Below are 20950 nucleotides of genomic sequence, written 5' to 3' on the forward strand. Positions count from 1 at the left end.
TGTATAAACCCTTATGCGATTCAAGGTTGCAGTGGGTCCAGAGCCTGCCAAAGTTTCCATTAATTAATGAGCGGTAATCTGTATTAATCATAATTAAATTATTTAGAGATGGTTCAAGTCGTCATGTCCAATTAATATTAATTTAAATTACAATATCAAGCATTAATTCTACTCCTAGCTCTAGCACTAATGCTAAGATAAGGTTCATTACCATTCCAGTGTTTAGTTAGTGGTGATTTGAGGCATTGTTCGTTATCTGTTGTTAGCGTAGCCTGAGGGTAAAGTGTTAGCGAATGTTCACTGTTTCTGTTCTCATTTACCGTAGGGCTTTGAAAGCTGCCGTCGGTACAGAACTATATCAATTACAGTCTCTGAATGTGCACCGGCTTTTTATGGGTGATTACCAGACCAAAAAATTGAAGTGGATTAAAGTGAATTAATACAACACGCTCAGCACTTTGGACAGTGCCGTCTCGGTCTGTTTTGCTGCGCGGCACGTTACTAGTCATTTGGCATGTTCCTGTATTTATTGTATTTTTTTTTTTTTCATGCAACGGTTGTAGGACAGTTCCCATTGGCTAATTTTAATGAAAGGAACAAATGCACTGTAATTTCAGGGGATGGAAAGAGAACTTTCAGAAGAGAGAAAGCATTTTCTATTAAACAGATCGATATTAGATATTAGAGTGACAGTAGCCGTTCTGGATTGTAGTGGAAGAGAGTGTCCAGCCAATGGGACAAAGCCAAATTAGAGGGAAAGGCCCTGGATGGGGCAGATAGAACATAGGCAAAACTAAATAAATAAATAAATGGTGGAGTTAGCCCTTTTGCCCCTGAAAGGAATTTGAATTACACTACGAGACGGTTCTGATACCGTTTGTAAAAGCTACTGTGAAAGATTAGTCTTTGACCCCCTGGAGAATTGGAGGTGGTGTTAGCTGCAGTTATTGCTGCAGGATATCATTTTTCTTTCTCATAATCTAAATCAGCTCTGCCCAGCGCCGCTCCTGGAGCCCCGTCTCTCTGCCAGCGTTAGATCCAGCTCAAACCTAAAGCCAGCTTTGTCGATTGGGAGAGTCAGGTGTGTTAGACTTAACTTTACAGGGTGAGATGTGGCAAAGCAGAAAGAATTTAAACCAGGGGCGGACACCTTCTGTGTCGACTCACCTTTTTGACTTTTTGGCTTTTTCAATGCATGTGCACCTTAATGTGGTGGTATGGAACCCACCAACACACACACACTGTGTAACTAGACCACTCAGTTTGTTTTCTGTGGACTGCCAAAGTCAGATGTAAGACGAATAACAGACAACGAGCGCGGAGAAATAAGAGCACTGAGTGAAAATGGAGAAGAAAGAGAACAGAGTGAAAACAGCTAAAAACCAGAGCTTCTGCTCCTCGCTCCTCACTGCTGTGCGCTCGGGGTCGGGGTGAACAGCGAGCGGCTCATTATCATTTAAAGGAACAGGTGCTGAAAGCGGGCGTTCTGAACAGGGGCTGTTTACACAGGGGGAGAACACTGCTGTGGGGCTCGTGGGGTTTGGACCAAAGCAGGTCACAGACGTTTCATTAAGAAACAGAACTGTGTTCCTCTGTGGAGACGAGGGAGATAATGGCACCTTTTAAAGTGGATATGGACATGGTACTTTTTACACCGTTGTGTGATGATTATTAAAGCTGTGAAGGTAATTAATTAAAGACTCAGTGGTTATACATTGTGTGTGAAACAGTTAGTTACAGCGGGGGGAGAACTATTTCTAAACTCAGTCCAGCAGCATGTTGCAGTTTTATTCACGTTATTTTCTTTATTTTATCAGCTGCAATATAACTCACCCCCACACCCCATCCTTCACTCTCACACTGGATTATTCCTCACACTGACTGCTAGTCACAAAGAGGAATTTGATATGTGCGAGATGTCCACAAATGTCCACTTTCAAGGACAGCAGTGGCCATGCATCATTGCATTTCCCAACATGCGCACACACACACACACAACCACCCACACACACACACACACAGTGGGGCATGTACCATTCTTTAGCATCAGGCCTTAGGCACAAATAGAATATGTTGTGCCATAAAAACTGCCTGCTGTGGATAACACCACTGTAACACAGCGCAGTGCATAGCTTCATACGTATACTACACTCACTGTCCAGTCTCTCACCTCCACTGACCATATAGAGCCTTTAAACTGTAGTCCATCTGTTGCTCTGCATACTTGTGTGTCCCCTTTCACCCTGTTATTTAATGAACTGGACCCCCACAAAGCCGGTATGATTTGGTTGGACAAGATCTTTCAGGTGTGTCTAACAGAGTGGACGGTGAGGGGGCGCAGGGTGGGAGTACGTACAGTGACACAGTCCTGGGATTTCAAGGTGGAGTTTGTTTGGAGACATTTTGATATCTGATTTCATCATGGAATTTACAGTTTAAACACAGCCAAAAGTCTCTGAAGGGATAAAACTATGAGTAAATTAGGGATTCAAAAGCGCGCAGTGGGAAAACGTTCTTTAAAAATGGTAATGGTGTCCAGACGAGTTGAAGCAGCGCTGAAAGGATAACTATTTCACTTTCAGAACTCCTCCAAAGTGTAGTGCTGCCGTGGCATCGTGAATTACAGCCCTGCAGAACCCCGGGACAGGACCGTCTGTTTGTCACCTTGTCAGCGCTCTCGCTCTCGTTTTGTCAGGTTTGTTGACCACTCCTCAATTTCACAGCACTTTATAATCCCTACACCTCACAAACACAGAGTGCAGCCTGTAGAATCAGTATCACTTTCCCTAAGCGTGGATAAAGAAGCCATGATTCATTATTAGTGACACGTCCGGCGCTAACAACCTGAATAAACCAGATAAGTGTCTACACGACTTACAGAATTCAGAAGAAGACGACTAGGTACCACTTTACAATGAGACTACAGTTATAAAGGTTTATAAACAGGTTAAAATCTGTTTATTAACATGTATTAATTATGTTGTTAACACATTAGTAGTCATTAATAATTAGTTCTACCTAGCCACGGATAAATGCGCCAGGGAGGGCGTCTGGTGTAAAAACTGTGCCAGGTCAATGCTACGGATCGCGGTTGATGATCTGTGGTGACCCCTGACGACAGGGAGCAGCCAAAAGAAGAAGAAGAACTAGTTATACACAAAGATAACAAGGGCACCAGTGACCTGTTGCTTGCCGAATAATGAATCTACATCCATCTACATTCACACAATGCAGTCAGTCAAATACCGATCCCCTGCCAATCGGAAAAACCCATCGGAGAAGAGTGATACGTCACTGCAGTGAACTCCAGTGTCCAGTGGCTACGTGGTTTACATCACTGCCTCCAACACTGTGCATTGGTCTTGGTGATGTGAGGCTTGGATGCAGCTGCTTGGCCGTGGAAACCCACTCCATGAAGCTCTTTGCACACTGTTCTTGAATCTGAAGGAGGTCTGAAGCGACTGACTCTGCAGAAAGATGGCTATCCCACTCACTTCCACTTTCTTATAATACCACTGGCTGTTGAGTGTGGAATATTTAGTAGTGAGGACATTTCACGACTGGACGTGTTACATAGGTACATCCACAGTGTTACACAATTCTCTCTCAGAGCCTCTTGACATCTCCAAATCCTTCCAGATCCATCTTCCTGATGTGAATAGACTATAGATGTGTCCTGATCTGAAGCGAGAGGAGCTTGAGCTTCCCTTACTCTCAGAGACAAAAGCTGGTGAAGCTCTGATGATCTGAAATGGCTGAGTTTCAGTTGTTATTTGAATTTGTGAGATTACGCCAATTAATAATGAACTCAGGAATACAACAGAGAAATGAGGGAGTCTTTTAAAAGGCTTGACTTGGACTTAAATTTAAAATAATGTAAATAAATAACAAAACCCACAGTTCTGTGTTCTTCCCAAATAGCTCAGCCCTAATCAGAAATACACTTGGACGACTGTAAACAGTAACGAATTACTACCCACCTCGGGCGGCCAAATGTGGAGTTAGCATTAAACCGAGCATTCATTTTAGACACGTGGCAAACTCACACCGCAGCCTCATCAAGTCACATTTTGCGCTGCTCTTTCCCTCGTACGAGCATCTGGCACCGGCCGGGTCTGTGCTGCTTTCTGTGCGGGTGCCGTATAGAGTCGGGATTTGGAACTGTGCGCTTGCTAAGTCTGTTTGAATATAAATGTATGAGCATGTGACAGAGGAGAAACTCTAAACACCCACAGTGCGTCTGCGTCCATATGCATCCTCCACAGATCACTTTCACTGCTATCAGCACGAGGCAGATTCACAGAGGAGAGGGAATGGGAAAAGTACAAGAGGGACGAGCGAGGGAGGAGAGAGAGAGAGAGAGAGAGATTTGACCATGTGTTGTGTGTGATATGTTTGAGTTTTAAGTTGGACTTAGAGACCCTTATTCTCATTGACCTCGAAGAGAGAGAGAGAGAGACTCGTGTCCATTTCTTTCTGGGTTTCTCTCTGGCTGTGGGTGGTAATGTGTCAAAGGAGCTTTCCCACTACTACAGTCACACTGCTAAAAAGAGGAATTGAAAGAAAAGAGGGATAAAGGGATAGAAGAAAAGGGAGGGTGTTTTGAAGAGAATGACACATAAACATAAGGGAATAGACGATCTGGGTGAGAGAGAGAGAGAGAGAGAGAGAGAGAGAGGGAGGATAGAGAAGGGGGGGAAGGGAGTGAATGACACGCCATTAGAGCTGAGATTGTTTCATACTGAAAGCCTAGCATCTCCATTTCCACAAACACGCTCGTGTCTAATGGCAAAATCAATTGCATTAGTGTCACTGATGTAACTTTCAAAGGGCTCGAAGTGATTTGCCCTTCCCTGCGCTGAGCTGTCTCCCAGCCACTGACTCCGGGTCATCAGGAATCATTACAGCTCAGCACAGGCCTGGAGGATATCCTCAACACCGAATACTCAGCGTTCATATCAAAATACTCACAGTTTACACTCCAGTATAGCACTGAAATAGTATTAATACTGAACACTCGTGATTTAAACTGTACTCACTGTTCCTGCTCAAATACCCTGAAGTCATTATTTGTACTGGACGCTCTGAATGTGTCCGGAGACACACACATACTCACTGATGGAATCTTTAGACTTCTAGAAGGTATTACCTCTCTTAAAGTAAAGATAAAATCCAGATTGTTTTGTTAATGTCTCAGATCTGAACTGGAATATTTATATTTACACTCACAGCACCTTTCTAGAAACCCAAGGACACTTTACAATCAAAACGGCTCAGAATGCCATTCCATTCAACATTTAATCCACACACACACACACACACACACACACACACACACACGCACACACACACACACACGAGAAGCAGCAGCCAAACACGCACAGTGTCTTTTCAACCAGGAACCACCGTCCTGCATCAGGCGCTAGGGCTTTACCCAGGACCGAGCGCCAAACCATCTGAGCTCACACTCATTCACTCACACACATACACACATTCACTCACACACATACACACACACTCATTCACTCACACATACACACATTCATTCATATACACAAACATTCACACACACACATACACACACACTCATTCACTCACACACATACACACACACTCATTCACTCACACACATACACACACACTCATTCACTCACACATACACACACACACTCATTCACTCTCACACACACACTGATTCACTCACACTAGGACAGTTATTACAGAAGTCAATTCACCTAACCTCCAAATATGTGAAATATTCACACTGATATATTTAGAACTGATATTAAAATACTCTGTATTTTCATCACCACAAAGAAAGCAGGAAAGCACATTATATGAGGGGAGTTAGAGATGAGAATTCATCTGTGTGTGTGTGTGTGTGTGTGTGTGTGTGTGTATCAGTGTGCGTATGTAGTATGTACATTTATTTAGCTGTGTCCTCTAAGATAATCTATATGTGTGTGTATACATTAGGCTATGTATGACCCTCTCTCTCTCTCTCTCTCTCCCTCTCTCTGTGTGTGTGTGTGTCTGGGTGTCCTCTGTGGGAGTGTGTGTCCTCAGGGACTCGTATCATTAGTTGAGTAATTAAGATAAACGGGTTTTTAATTGCCAGGGTGATATGTGTTAATGATCTAGAGAGTAGAGATTAGCATATCCAACACCCTCTCTCTCTCTCTCTCTCTCTCTCTCTCACACACACACACACACACACACAGAGAGACCGCTTGGCGTTAAGAGGTTGTTGTTGTTGTTGTTGATGTGCTGTTTACTGTATAATCACCTCAGTAATCACCTCCTCCCAGCTGCAGTGCGGTATCTAAAACAGCAGCCTGCTGACATCTGTACACAGACACATTTCACATTCCATCAGTTTTAGCTCGTTTTAACCCCTAAAGCCTGAGAGATGTGTGAGTGGTGTTACATTTCAATTCCTCGCTCTTATAACTCACAGATCAGCTCCGGGGAAGCGGCATGATCATCAGTCTTCCAAACTAAACGGCTCAGGAGTAATCCTGTATTTTAAGGGTTAAACACACTGTCCCTTCATTAGTTGTAGTACATGTCAGATTCCTCTCAGTGCAATTCAGTGCTTCTTTGTGGAGACAAACGGGTCCTGCTCTCGTTACAGGTCAGAGGATGTGTTCAGTGTTGTGCAGAACCTGAGTGTTACTCCATAGGTGAACACTGACAGTTCAGCTGAGGTCAGACAGTGGGACAACAGAGAATAGCATTGGTGTGTGTGTGTGTGTGTGTGTGTGTTCACGTTTCCTGAGTGGTTACACAGTTCCCAAACTCAAAGCTCCTAACTATAAATGTCCCAAACTAGCGGTGACCAACCCATGGCTCTTTTGCTGAACAAATGCAGTTCATAATACAATAATATAGTTTATATTTTGGGGGTCCATGTGTATTTGGGCCGTTCAGTTTTAATCCTGAAATGTTAAAATGGGCGACACACCGATTTGGATACAGAAACTCGCAAGGAAATAACTCTGGGGCTGTGGTCAAAGCAGCTCCATCTGTGTCTATTTTCACCTGTCCCCACTGTACTCTGTTCTGTTTCTCAGCAGGACATCCCTACAATCACACTCTGCCCCCGCAGTATCTGCCACTGTGTCTCATGATTATGGGGAAGAGGGAGTGTTTGCCTTTAGGAGTGTGAGGAGATTTTGGTCTACAATATCTTGAGTCCACTCTGTTTCCATCTCTAAACGCCCTCACTGTCCTGTGACACGAGAAAGATATTGCTCTGAAATATCCAAAGTCTGGTTCAGAGTCTGGTTCCAAACCCGTTCCACTGAGTAGCGTCTCTGTTCACAGCCAGAGCAGTGGAACACAGTCACAGTAAACAGAGATAGTGAAGAGGAGTGGATTCTCAAAGGGCTACGTTCACACAGCAGGTAAAAGTGGCCACAGTTGTGGCTGTGTGAACAGAACATATCACAGTGAATTTTTAAAATCAGATTTTGGTCACTTTCATCTGCGGTACTGAGATCTGTTCTATGCTCCTGTGAATCTTACATCACTCCAGCAGCTGAGAATGATCTCCGGACTGTAGCCCGAAGCATTTTCACTTTAATTTGAGGAGTTTAGTGTGGAGACGGACTGACAAAGCATTTCCGTTTTGTAAAAATATTGGGAAATGAAAAACTGAAATTAGAAATTTCTTAATCCAGGTTCCTGTCTCTCATTTATGAGAAAATTGTTATTGTGTTTTAATAAAACAATCATATCATATCATATATGTACAGGGGGTCCTCGACTTACGACGTTGATCTGTTCCTACGTCGCGTCGTAAACCGATTTTCGGTGTAAGTCGGAACATACGTACACACGTGAGAGAGAACGACGTAGCAGCAAGCTACAATGGCGTACAATGCGACTGTGGTGACGCCGTCCTCCTCGGTCCCGAGCCGCGTAACCGTGTATCCTTCCGCCGCGCCGCACACACCACACGTGAAGTTCACGTTAAGACATTTACGACGCAAAACCACTTCGAAACAAGGCTTTATACAGTAAATGGGAGATGTGTCGTAACCATGAAACATCGTAACTCTGGACTGACGTAGCCCGAGGACCTCCTGTATGTATAAATATATCAGTTTGGATCATTTGGATAATGGAAAGATTTAACTTATTTTGGCACTCGTCTAGTTCCTTTTGGAGAACTTGTGTTCGCGAGAGACCCGGATCCTTCTGGTCAGCACCTGAAGCATTGTTCTTTTGAGCATGTGGGTCAGTTTAGCAGCGTGACCAGCAGAAAGACATTTAATTTTTACTCGAGCCTCTGAAATTGAAACTATTGGAGACTGACTATGTGCTGCATGTTTGTGTAAATAAGTAATGTGCTTTTTTTCTGGACACCCCTCGACTTTTCATCAGGAGAGGCAGGGAAACACTCACTTTTCACTGAACGAACACACACACACACACACACACACCAGTAGCCTGGGGGTGTTCTCACCTCTGAGACACTGTGTGTGTGTGTGAGATAGAGAGAGAGAAACAGAGAGACACATTCATACATGTGACTGGTGTGTCTCGGCCCTTGGCCGGGTGGAGAACTCGTACATAGTGCGCTCATATCTGCTGAATATATTTCTAATCGCCGCAGGAGAGACAGATGTTCTCACGACTCTGGTCAGAACCTGCTCCCCCTCCAGCTACAGTGGCCCATAAAGACTCAGTCTCAAAGCCCCATACAGTTTCTCCTGATGCCCAGAAGGAGAGAGCAGCACAGCTCCAGTGTCTCTGGCCCACAGTTAAAGCAAAAGTTCAGGCAGCACTCGGTCCTCAGTCAAACAGCCGAGACTTGTTTAGTATTTATTTACCTTTTAAGATTTGCCCTGGGTCTAGTTCAGCATTGTGCAAACTGCATGTATAAATCATCACACACTGCACCGAGCTCAGCTCTGAAACCCAAAGCTGAAGCTGCAGCAGCAGAAGCCCGTGTTTACAGACGGCAGTACGCTCGACTCTTTCAGAAACTGTTTGAGGATGTCAAACGGAGCCATCAGCTGCTGCGTTTGGTTGTTGTAGTTTAGTGGGTAACACCGCTGCCCTCCTCATCGATGCCACTCTCTACATGTAAACATGCCTAGATGCCTACTACGTTGGTTCCGACTTACGTCTTATTTCCTGCTCCCTGTTACTACCTCAAGAGCAAAGAAGTCCTATAATCAAAGATGTACATAAACATCAGGCCATCGCTGAACCCGGCCGCCAGAACCAAGACGCCACACTCTTTCAGATTTCGGAATGTTTGATTTATTTATTTTTATTTTATTTGTTCAGAAATATTAAATTAAGATCTGTAATAGATAGAGCCCACACAAGAAAGTTGTTCAGCTGCAGCACTGAGGGTGTAATAGCAGGGGTGAGCTCAAATTCCCCAAAAAAAAAAAAAAAGACAAACAATCAAACAAAATATTAATTCATCCATTGTCTGTAACTCTTATCCAGTTCAGGGTCATGGTGGGGCCGGAGCCTAACCGGAATGTTTCTAACATTTTGGAGTTCACAGTTTGGTTTGTCATTATGTTTATAGTTGGTATTTAGAGATAGAATATAGTCTGTTGGCGTCACAGTGGTGCAGCTGGTAGTGTCTCTGTCACAGCTCCAGGCTCCAGGTTCGAGTCCCGCTCCGGACGACTGTCTGTGAGGAGTGTGGTGTGTTCTCTCTGTGTCTGCGTGGGTTTCCTCCGGGTGACTGTCTGTGAGGAGTGTGGTGTGTTCTCCCTGTGTCTGCGTGGGTTTCCTCCGGGTGACTGTCTGTGAGGAGTGTGGTGTGTTCTCCCTGTGTCTGCGTGGGTTTCCTCTGGGTGACTGTCTGTGAGGAGTGTGGTGTGTTCTCCCTGTGTCTGCGTGGGTTTCCTCCGGGTGCTCCGGTTTCCTCCCACGCTCCAAAAACACACGTTGGTAAGTGGATTGGAGACTCAAAAGTGTTCATAGGTGTGAGTGAATGTGTGAGTGTGTGTCACCCTGTGAAGGACTGGTGCCCCCTCCAGGGTGTGTTCCCACCTTGCACCCAGTGATTCCAGGTAGGCTCTGGACCCACTGCCGCCCTGAACTGGATAAGGGTTACAGACAATGAGTGAATGAATGAATATAATCTGTTCAATTAGGTGCTATTTCTAATCTTTCTGAGCTTTGAGTGTAATGTTAGAGTTGGGGTTAGGGCTATGTCTGGGGTCAGGGTTAGATGTGTTGTAGTGCACAAGCGTGGTCTCGAGACCATAAACGAAGGGTCTTTGTCTGCTCTCGGTCTCAGTGCGGCCGAGTCCACTGCGTCTGTCTGAAGTCTCACTTCTCCACGCAGTTCTGGGAGTCTCCCACATTTTAGTAGGGGCTCCCTGACACCTGCAAATGAAAGAGAGGAAGAGAGACACATGCACACAGTGAAAGAGCGTCCATCCTGATTGGCCTTTCTTGTGCTTATTACACCAGTTTCTCTGTGGGTGGGGCTTTACAGTCTCACTCCTCCCATATGTATAATAGACCTATAATAGACGGCCTACCCTCCTCCAAAAGTTTACATAGTGAAGTTTCTGCAGTGCTGAGCCCAGAGTGGCTGTGGCAGAGGCTCTGTTCTCCCTGTTACAGCTCAGTGGAGCATCACAATGGATTTGAAGCTGTAATTTTAAGGTAAAAATACTACGTAGTGTTCCTTTAAACGTCCAGGTGTGGTGATGTAGCTCAGGTTGTGCTTTGGATATTAATAGAATCATGTTTGCATTTCAGAAAATACAATCAGCCCCAGTGTGTTTTCATACGGGATCAAACTGTTCATCTCTTTCATTCTTTAGAGTTTGTACAGTGAGCCACACACAAGCCTCATCCGAAACCTACCAGACATCTCACAGGTCAGACTGGCTGTTTCCCGGCTGGACGGCTAGATAAGCAGAAAAGGCGATTATACACTCTCTCTCTCTCTCTCATACACACTCACACACTCTCTCTCTCTCTCTCACACACACACACACACAGAGTCTCCTTTCCTTTGCAGTGTCGCTACACTCTCCTGCTCAGATGTCAGAGAGAGGTGTAATACAGCTTTAGCTTAGTCATGTTCTTCTATAGGATCTTTATCTTGCCTCTCAGTGCCCTCTCTCTACAGCTTTTCAATTAGCCACAGCTGGGCTTGACCCTGTCCTGTTAATCTTATGGAGGACACACACACACACACACATACAGAGGCTCATTTGGAGCACGACTCGCTCATGCTTTGTGCAGCCTATTTAAAGGCAGTAACCTGTGACTGTCGCCCAAACAGCAGTGGTGCGCGCGACCTGGAAAATCCGCTTTCTCAGACTTTCTCACAAAGCACTCGCGCGTGATGAAGGAACGACAACGATTGCCTTTTTCTCCTCTTTCTTTTCCTGCTATCGTTAATGGAATCTCAGTACTTTGTCTAGCTTCACTCTCAAAGCAAAGCCTGCTCAGAGAGTAGCAAACGCATCATGTACAACATGCTATGATTAATTTCTAACACAAACATGCTTACTCCCTCTCTCTCTCTCTCTATCTCTCTCTCTCTCACACACACACACAGACACACACATCTATCTGTCTTGTGAGGAACGTAACCAGAAACAAATAGTAAATCATTAAATCAAATCATTTTAAATAAAATAAATACACTTATAAAAGAAAATATCTTCACTATACCACTAAAGGTGAGATACCGTCCTCTTAAATATATAAACACACACACACACAGGCTTTCTGAGTTCAATCATCTCCTGATCTGCTGTAAACAATACAGCTGACACCTTTTTTGCAGAGAGATCTAAGAGTGTGATCTATTTCTCCAGGTTTGATTATTCCTCCTGAGACCTGAAGGCTCTGGATCGATAGAGGGTCTTATGACCTGCTTTAGAATGGGCTTGAGCCCCCAGTAAACTGTTTGTATGTGTGTGTGTGTGTGTGTGTGTGTGTGTGTGTGTGTGTGCGTCTGTGTTGCTGATTCCATGCTTTTTAAATGCAAAACAATTCATGGAACTGGCTTATAACTCTCTCTCTCTCTCTCTCTCTCTCTCTCTCTCACACACACACACACACTCTCAGAAAATGACTCACTCACACAGAGGCACTCACTCATACGCTCTTTCACTCATTCAAATACACATTCCCATACTCACTCTCTTGCATACAAACTCACTCAGTCACTAACTCACACACTCACACACTACTCCAGTTACTCACTCACCCCTCACTCACACACATTTAGGAACTGCTCCTCAAAGGGGTGATATTCAGGGCTTTGTAACACATCTGTGTTCAGTGTAAATTCTGATTTTGTGTGAAATTGAAGGGTTAAATTGGCTGTATGTTGATTGGTTTGTAACAGACTGTGGCTTAGAATTATGCTGCAGAGGTCTCTGTGTTGACCCTGTCACCAGGAGAGTTTAATCCTCATCGATGCATGAGCCCCGAGCCCTGGAGTCCTACAGAGCACAGCTCTCCACCATCTCTCTTTTCACAGCACTCTGATGTGACAGATCTGGACAGTTTGCATTCTCATCATTAAGCTTATTAAGCTTTTCAGCTGCATTTTGTCATCAGCAGTTCGGAAAGTGGTGGATTTCCATGTTGCTGAGGAAGCACGTGGGGGTGGGGGGGTGGGGGGGTGGGAGGGGGATTGAGGGTTAAACTGAGGGTTAAACAAAAATGTAATTAGTTGTAAATTTATAAAACTGAATCATGAATGCAGAACTAATGCAGGGTAAAAGATGATATAGTTGTAAAAGATGGGAAAATCAAAGGTAAATTAGTGAAAAAGCTAGTGCTGGACGATATGAGCACACATCAATATCACGATTCTTCTTTAAATTTTGCCATGATTGCGATTAATGAACGATTGTTTTGTTTTTGTGTTGTTGACCCTCAGTGTTCAGTGACGAGACTTGTGCTGTTAAAATGTTGTATTAAATAAGTGTTTAATATTTTTTCGAATGTTGCTGGGAGCTTGTTCCTCTCGTTTTTTCTCAGCGTTTACATTTGACTTGTTTTTGTTCAGTGTCGTCTTAACACCACAGACGCTGTGTTTCTGTTCGGTACGAGCTGCTCGAGTCGGTCTCGGTGTTAGGTTGCTTCCCTGTGGCAGATAGGGGGCGGAATCACGTGAAGTGCGTGGTTTTAAATGGACACTACACAGTGGGGACATAACAACATAAAAGTAATCGATACAGACATCATTATGTCGATCTGAAGTTCTGAATGTCAATTTTGATTGATTAATTGTGTCGATACGTAAATAATACCACAATAACATATCTTTATAAATAAATCAGCTCAAATTATTCAGTTTGTCCAGGACTTTTATTGTGTATTAACTGATAACAAAATGTGGAAATATAGTATTTAATTTCATATGAGGGCAGCGGTATGTATATTGCATCAACCATGTCCAGTTTGGTGTGTGTGTGTGTGTAGGGTCATGGGATGTCTCTGGTCCTCATGACAGAAGCACAGAAACACAGAGAACCATATTTCATTTTTAATCTACTTCCTCTCTCTCTCTCTCTCTCTCTCTCTCTCTCTCTCTCTCTCTCTCACACACACACACACACACACACCCTCCTCTGCTCTTGATTAGCTCTTCATCAGGTCACTGCTTCATGCTCTTCCTGAGCCACTGAGGCTGAGATAAAACACACCATTTGACATTCATGAGAGTCTGAGGTGAGAGACTCATGGGGCCAGTAAAGCACTCATGGGGCCCTGAAGCACCTTCAAAGACGGCCATGTTCCACCGTGTGTGTGTGTGTGTGTGTGTGTGTGTGTGTGTGTACTGGCTGATGTTCAAGGTGCCTGTATAGGCATTGTGATGCTAAAGAGGTCGCAGTCTGTTGAAGAACTTCCTAATTCTGTTGATGTTTATTTGAGAATGTAAGGACCTTTTCACACAGAGTCTGACTTTTCCACATGAAAAAACGCAGGACAAGTTTTGTAAACAGACACACGCATATGTTCTATTTTCTGCGTTTCACAGGAGCGTTAAAATCAGACCAATCAAAGCGCTGTTGTCATGGTTACAGACCAAACAAATAAACAGAAAGATGGCAACTGAACAGATTCTTCGCAGCAGCACTTCGTAACACAGAAGCTTAAAACAATCAACACGCTGCGAACTAAACTGTAGCGGTTAAAGAAAATATAATCTCTTTTAATGAGAGAAGCAACAAGCAGATGCAGAGGCTCACACTACCCCCGGTGAGCTTCGGAAACACAGCTGAACTCCCGTGACGTTCTGGAGACTGTGGGGGATTCAGTGTGTCGTTTAGTTGCAGTGTTTAAAGTAAAATGATAAACTCTTTATCTCTCTGACTCAATTAATCAATTTCTTCTTCCTCTTCCAGCGATTTCAAAGCGCTGAGGCAAAACACGTCTGACGTGGTGTGAAGTTTCCACTGTGATAAATATTATCTGTGTGAATAAGCCTAAAGTCATCATTGTGGTGCTGCAGGGGGTGCCACTGTCACACAGCACCAGGTTCCTGCGGTTATGGGTTCAGTCCATGCCTCAGGTCACTCTGTGTTAGTAGGTGATGTGTTCTCTCTGTGTTTGTATGGTAAGTTGATTGGGTGTGTGAAGTTGTCCACAGGTGTGAGTGACTGGGAGAGTGTGTGAGTGACTGAGTGAGTGTGTGACTGAGTGACTGGGTGAGTGAGTGACTGGGTGACTGGGTGAGTGAGTGACTGGGTGACTGAGTGACTGGGTGAGTGAGTGACTGGGTGAGTGAGTGACTGGGTGAGTGTGTGATGCCCAGTGATCTCTCTGTCCTGTCCTGGGGTAGGCGTCTTATCCTGCTCCAGCTACTCTGTGCACATTTGCATAATTGGCCACTCCCACTGGCACAATGTGCGTAAACTGTCTATAATTAAAGCCTAGTGTCGTTAGGAGAATAATTAAGATTCGTTTTGACCCATGTTTACAGATGTAAAGGGTTTAAACCCTGCATTAGTGTGTGTTCATGGCTGCATGCGCACTGGGGCGGCTGCGGCTGCGCTCTCGCTCCGTTTCTCCATGCAGAACGAGCAGACACTTTACTTCACGGACCGTTAAACACTGACGTGAAGAGCTTGCGAGCGGTGTGTGTCACGGAGTGAGATGGTGTTCAGGGTTTGAAGGGCGAGCGAGATTCTCACTTTTACACCTCACTTCACATGTTATCAGCTAGCTCCTGCTCCCTCATTCACCCATTCAGTTATTCATGCATTCATTCACACACTTACCTTCTCACTCATTCACTCACTGACACATTCGCTCACTCCTTACCTCATTCATTTACTCATTATATTGTTCATGCACTCATCTCCGAACTCACACTCGCTCACTTTTCCTGTCACTCACTCTGTCACTCATCTACTCAGTCAATAACTTATTCACTCACTTACCAGCTCCTCGCTGATTCACTTAGTCACCCATCTACTCAGTCACTCACTCATTCATTCACTTATGTCTTCACTCGTTAGTCCGCCACACTCACTCCTCCACAATGACTTTTTCTGTTTGAGCACCGTCCTCTGTCTATCCTTGTGTTCTACACCTTCTCTCACGCTCATTTTCTCCCTTTCTTGCATTTTCTCTGGACGGAAGGTGGGAAGAATTTCAATAAGAGGGATGATCTCAGTGAGATTGTGGCCCCCCACACACACAGACACAGAGAGAGAGAGAACCTGTTAAACGGGTTGGAAATTAATCGATAAACGATGATTTCAAGCAGTTTGTGTCCTGCATCTTTTTATCTGAAGCAATGCTACTGTGAAAGTGGTTCTGCTAAAAATATACCGCTTCAAACCTGTGTGCAGTCGTCATAATTATTGCAGACGCACCAATCACTCATCGTTCCTCAATAATCCCACTGTCTCAATCCATTTCTCCAGCAGCGAGAGGCACAACTCCCCGTAGAACTAAACTGTAGGGGGCGCTGCTGGTGGCACAGGCTCTTCTCCATTTGTGTGCATCAATCTGTAGTGGCTGCATTTGACAAACATTAAGGACGTTAAGGTTGGAGTCATCAGTGGACAGTTCCTAAATCAGGAGGTTGAGTCTGATTAGCTGTGAATGTTTTTTATTTCTCTTTCTCTTGTTCATTGTTTATGTAGCGCTGTAGAAATGCATGTTTCTATCTTTCACCTGGAGATAATCCAGTGAGTCTCTTTCTATTTTTTTCTGTATCTAAGTATATACAGTACCCCCACCCTCTTACAGGAGACCCCCGTATACAATTCATTACAGATAATCATAGGATTATGGGAATATCATCATGCATTTTGTGAGTGTGTGTGTGTGTGTGTGTGTGTGTGTGTGTGTGTGTGTGTAAATGCAGTCACTCGTATAAGTTGTGGATGCCTCGGCTTCTCATTTTCCAGCTCACTACTGGCGATAATGTGAAAGCTTTGGCAATCTGCCCATTTCTCACATCTTAGTATTGACCTGCATAAATACACACACACCCAAACACACACACACACACACACACACACACATTAGAGAAAGACTCTCAGCAGCACTCTTTTGGTTACAATGGATTTAAAATGTTGCAGTTTGTTCTCGATTCAAATGATTGTCTTTAGATGTAGATGCAATTACTTATTAGTTGTGGTGATAACACAGTACAAAATAATATGTAACTATTGTGGCTGTATTACAACGTAGTATTAGATATGCTGTTTTACATATGTTTAAGGTGTGAGTGAATGTTCCCACCATGCGCCCAGTGATTCTGGGTAGGCCCCGGACCCACTGCGACTCTGAACTGGATAAGCATTTCAGACAGTGAATGAATGAATAAATGAATGTTTAACAGTAAGTATTGCGCTACTTGTGTTACATAAACAGAGCCTGGTCCACACTGCCAGCAGTACGACAGACGGGTTTCTGGTTGGAGTTTCCGTCAGGGCTGCCCCTTATCACCGATTCTGTTCATAATTTCATTAATTCATTCATTCATTCATTATCTGTAACTGCTTATCCAGTTCAGGGTCGCGGTGGGTCCAGAGCCTACCTGGAATCATTGGGCGCAAGGCGGGAATACACCCTGGAGGGGGCACCAGTCCTTCACAGGGCAACGCAGACACACACACATTCACTCACACACTCACACCTACAAACACTTTTGAGTCGCCAATCCACCTACCAATGTGTGTTTTTGGACTGTGGGGGGAAACCGGAGCACCTGGAGGAAACCCACGCAGACACAGAGAGAACACACCACGCTCCTCACAGACAGTCACCTGGAGGAAACCCACGCAGACACAGAGAGAACACACCACGCTCCTCACAGACAGTCACCTGGAGGAAACCCACGCAGACACAGAGAGAACACACCACACTCCTCACAGACAGTCACCCGGAGGAAACCCACGCAGACACAGGGAGAACACACCACACTCCTCACAGACAGTCACCTGGAGGAAACCCACGCAGACACAGAGAGAACACACCACACTCCTCACAGTCAGTCACCCGGGGCGGGAATCAAACCCACAACCTCCAGGCCCCTGGAGCTGTGTGACTGCAACACTACCTGCTGTGCCACCGTGCCGCCTGTTCATAATTTTATAGACAGAATTTCTCAGCATAGCCAAGTGCCTGAAAGTGTCCGATTTTGTGGTCTCAGGATTCCCTGTCTGCTTTTTGGAGATGATGAGGTCCTGTTGACTGGGACTTCCCGCTCTTGTTGGACAAGTTTGTATCTGAGTGTGAAGCAGCAGGGATGAGAATCTGCACCTTCAAACCTGAGACCATGGTAGTGGGAAAAGGATAGCATGCTTTCTCTGTGTTGGAAGTGAGCTCCTGCCTTAAGTGGAGGAGTTCAAGTATCTCGGGGTCTCGGTGCATTGTACTGTACAGGTCCGTTGTGGTGAAGAGAGATCTGAGCTTAAAAGCAAAGCTCTCAGTTGATCACTCACTCTACATCCTGAGTTTTGGGTTGGGTTGGTTTCTTGTTGGTTGGCCATAAAGTTAATCTGTATGTGTTTTGTAGGGGAATGTAGAAGTGCAGTACCGGGGAGATTACATTACCAGAAAAATAGAAGCTACATTTTGAATGATGTGGTTAGTAGTTCATCACATGTTTGTTTACATTTAGAGTTACATTCACAGTTAAAATAACTACCCCAGGTAGAGTTCAGTAGCACTGATAATTAACAATAATACTTTGTAATGCTTTAGAACCATTGCACAAGGCTCACAGCAGTGAAGTAAAAAATAAAATAACCCAGCAGTCGATAAATAAAACGGAATGAAAACAGTTAATACAACTTTACACACAACTCAAGATCTTTCATTAGACGTGACTCTTCTAGAGCATCAAATAGAAACTGAAAATGCAGCAACAGCGTGTAATCTTGGAGCTGTGAGAGTGTACATTCAAAGCCAGCGCATAAAAATCCCCGGCTTAAGCTCGGCACGCCTCCCCACCCATGATGATGTGCATTCATTTTCAAAACATCCTTTTTTTAAGTGCCTCGGGAACTCAGAGTAACTTCCGTACCTCATCATAAGCAAACATATTGTTGCAGTCACAAGCAGCAGTTTCTTTTTCCGCAGGGTTTTCTACGGATTTGGCCCAATCATCCTGGAATTGTGATATGTTTAAAGCTTAAGAATGCCTAGAGGGCAGAAACGCACAGACCACACACTGTTCTTGGCAAATAAGAACCGGAAATAATCACAGATAGAGATGTTCTCAGTGCTGCAGTGATGTGATGGTTCAGCTTCATTTACATCAGGTGTGGTTTGGCTCTGTCTCTCTGTGAGAGGGCCACGCTGCTGTAGATCCTCTTCACTACTGTAGTGACCACTTCACCGATTTACTTTCTTAAATAACTGGGAGTGTTTGAGGCTCATTGCTTTTAATGGAGTAAGGAGGAAGGTTATTTTCAGCGAACATCAAACTCAGGTTTAAACGCTGGGTTTATTTAGTGGCCGACATCCCGTATTAACTGTGAACTGAATGTTTCAGGGATGCACCATAAGAATCTAATCAAGGGCCCTTTAACCCTTTAACTCACTCAGCAGAGTTACAGGACCTCAAAGTGGTGTTGAGATCTGATCATGAAATGAGTGCACACACATTCTCCAACCATTCAGATCTTCATCAGCTTCATCTGGTGAATTCTACTATCACACACCCATCTGGTCAGAGAGCATGTGAGAACAGAAGCAGATACTAACTCTGACCAACACCCACCAAAGTTGGGTTTATTTATCCCTCTGCACTGATATAAACATGTATTACAAACATTCATTCATTGTCTGTAAGCGCTTATTCATTTCAGCATTGCGGTGGGTCCGGAGCCTACCCGGAATCACTGAGAGCAAGGCAGGAACACACTCACACACTCACACCTACAGATATTTCGGAGTCACCAATCCACCTACCAACATGTGTTTTTGGAGCGTGGGAGGAAACAGGAGCACCCGGAGGAAACCCACGCACACAGGGAGAACACACCACACTCCTCACAGTCACCCGGAGGAAATCCACGCAGACACAGAGAGAACACACCACACTCCTCACAGACAGTCACCCGGAGGAAACCCACGCACACAGGGAGAACACACCACACTCCTCACAGTCACCCGGAGGAAATCCACGCAGACACAGAGAGAACACACCACACTCCTCACAGACAATCACCCGGAGGAAACCCACGCAGACACAGAGAGAACACACCACACTCCTCACAGACAATCACCCGGAGGAAACCCACGCAGACACAGAGAGAACACACCACACTCCTCACAGACAATCACCCGGAGGAAACCCACGCAGACACAGAGAGAACACACCACACTCCTCACAGACAGTCACCCGGAGGAAACCCACGCAGACACAGAGAGAACACACCACACTCCACAAACATTTTAAACCGCCCTTCCTCTTGTACTTGTCTGATTCTTTGTCTTTTTAACCCTCAGCCCAAAACGAACATGGCTCCTCCAGACTGCGAGTGTGAGCACCCCAACTAGAATAAATAACACAGTACAGTCTCTTAGCTCTAAACACACACACACTCAGTTGTGTTGAATGCATGGTCAGCATATTGGTAAGTAAGGGCTCATTCAGTTGTGTGTGTGTGTGTGTGTGTGTGTGTGTGTGTGTGTGTGTGTGATGGGAGTAACCAGGGGATTATATTGGCTCAGGTTTGACCTTCATTGGTTGCGTTATTAAAAAGCAAGCAGTGTCCTGTTGAGCGTGTGTGGTCTCTTGGTGTGTGTGTGTGTGTGTGTGTGTGTGTGTGTGTGTGTGCTTATTGCAGTGATACTAAAGCTGTTGGAGAACTGTGAATGTGTTTTCCTCTTTGCTTCATGAACAGTCTCTACTCTCCTGCGAAGGTTTTTCACTCAAATTTAGAACATTGCTGTGAGGTTTTGATTGCATTCAGCCACAAGACCCACACTGAGGTCAGGTGCTGATGTTGGATGGTTAGTGCTGGATCACAAACACCACCCCTGCACATCCCAGATGTTTAGGACAGAGCTTTATCGCTCCTGAGCATTCAGTCCCACTGCTCCACAGCCCATTACCGGGTGACTTAATTCTCCTCTGACAGGGTATAGAGACAAGGGTGTGTGTGTGTGTGTGTGTTATCACAGGGTCTCCACCTCCACAGGTGTGAGGGACAGGTGAGGGGCAGTGGGCTGTTCAGTAAACGGCTGTTGCTCTGTGTTGCCATTCTGGTCAGTCTGCTGAAGCACACAAAGCAATTTAGAGCCATCACGGCCAGACTGACCCTCCTGCACGACCAGGCACGACCAAGCAGGTGTCCCTCAGCTCCTTCCTCCGATCCGATTCTCATCCAGAAGAGGCAGGACATCCAGCTCCTCCTGTCATTTCTTTGTTCTCCTGCTGCTGAGGTCCTCTGACTCCTTTTATTCATTCATCTCCACTTTTTCTATGAAATAATCATTTGGGAGGATCATTATCTAA

General features: G+C 44.8%; 1 protein-coding gene across 2 annotated transcripts in view; it reads left to right on the plus strand.

The window, feature by feature from the left end:
- The window catches only part of cdh23 (cadherin-related 23), a 422443-nt gene that overhangs the window by 180813 nt on the left and 220680 nt on the right, over positions 1-20950 (plus strand). The window lies entirely within an intron of this gene.

The sequence above is a fragment of the Hoplias malabaricus genome, chromosome 8 (assembly GCF_029633855.1).
Source record: "Hoplias malabaricus isolate fHopMal1 chromosome 8, fHopMal1.hap1, whole genome shotgun sequence".
NCBI classification, from domain to species: Eukaryota; Metazoa; Chordata; class Actinopteri; order Characiformes; family Erythrinidae; genus Hoplias; species Hoplias malabaricus.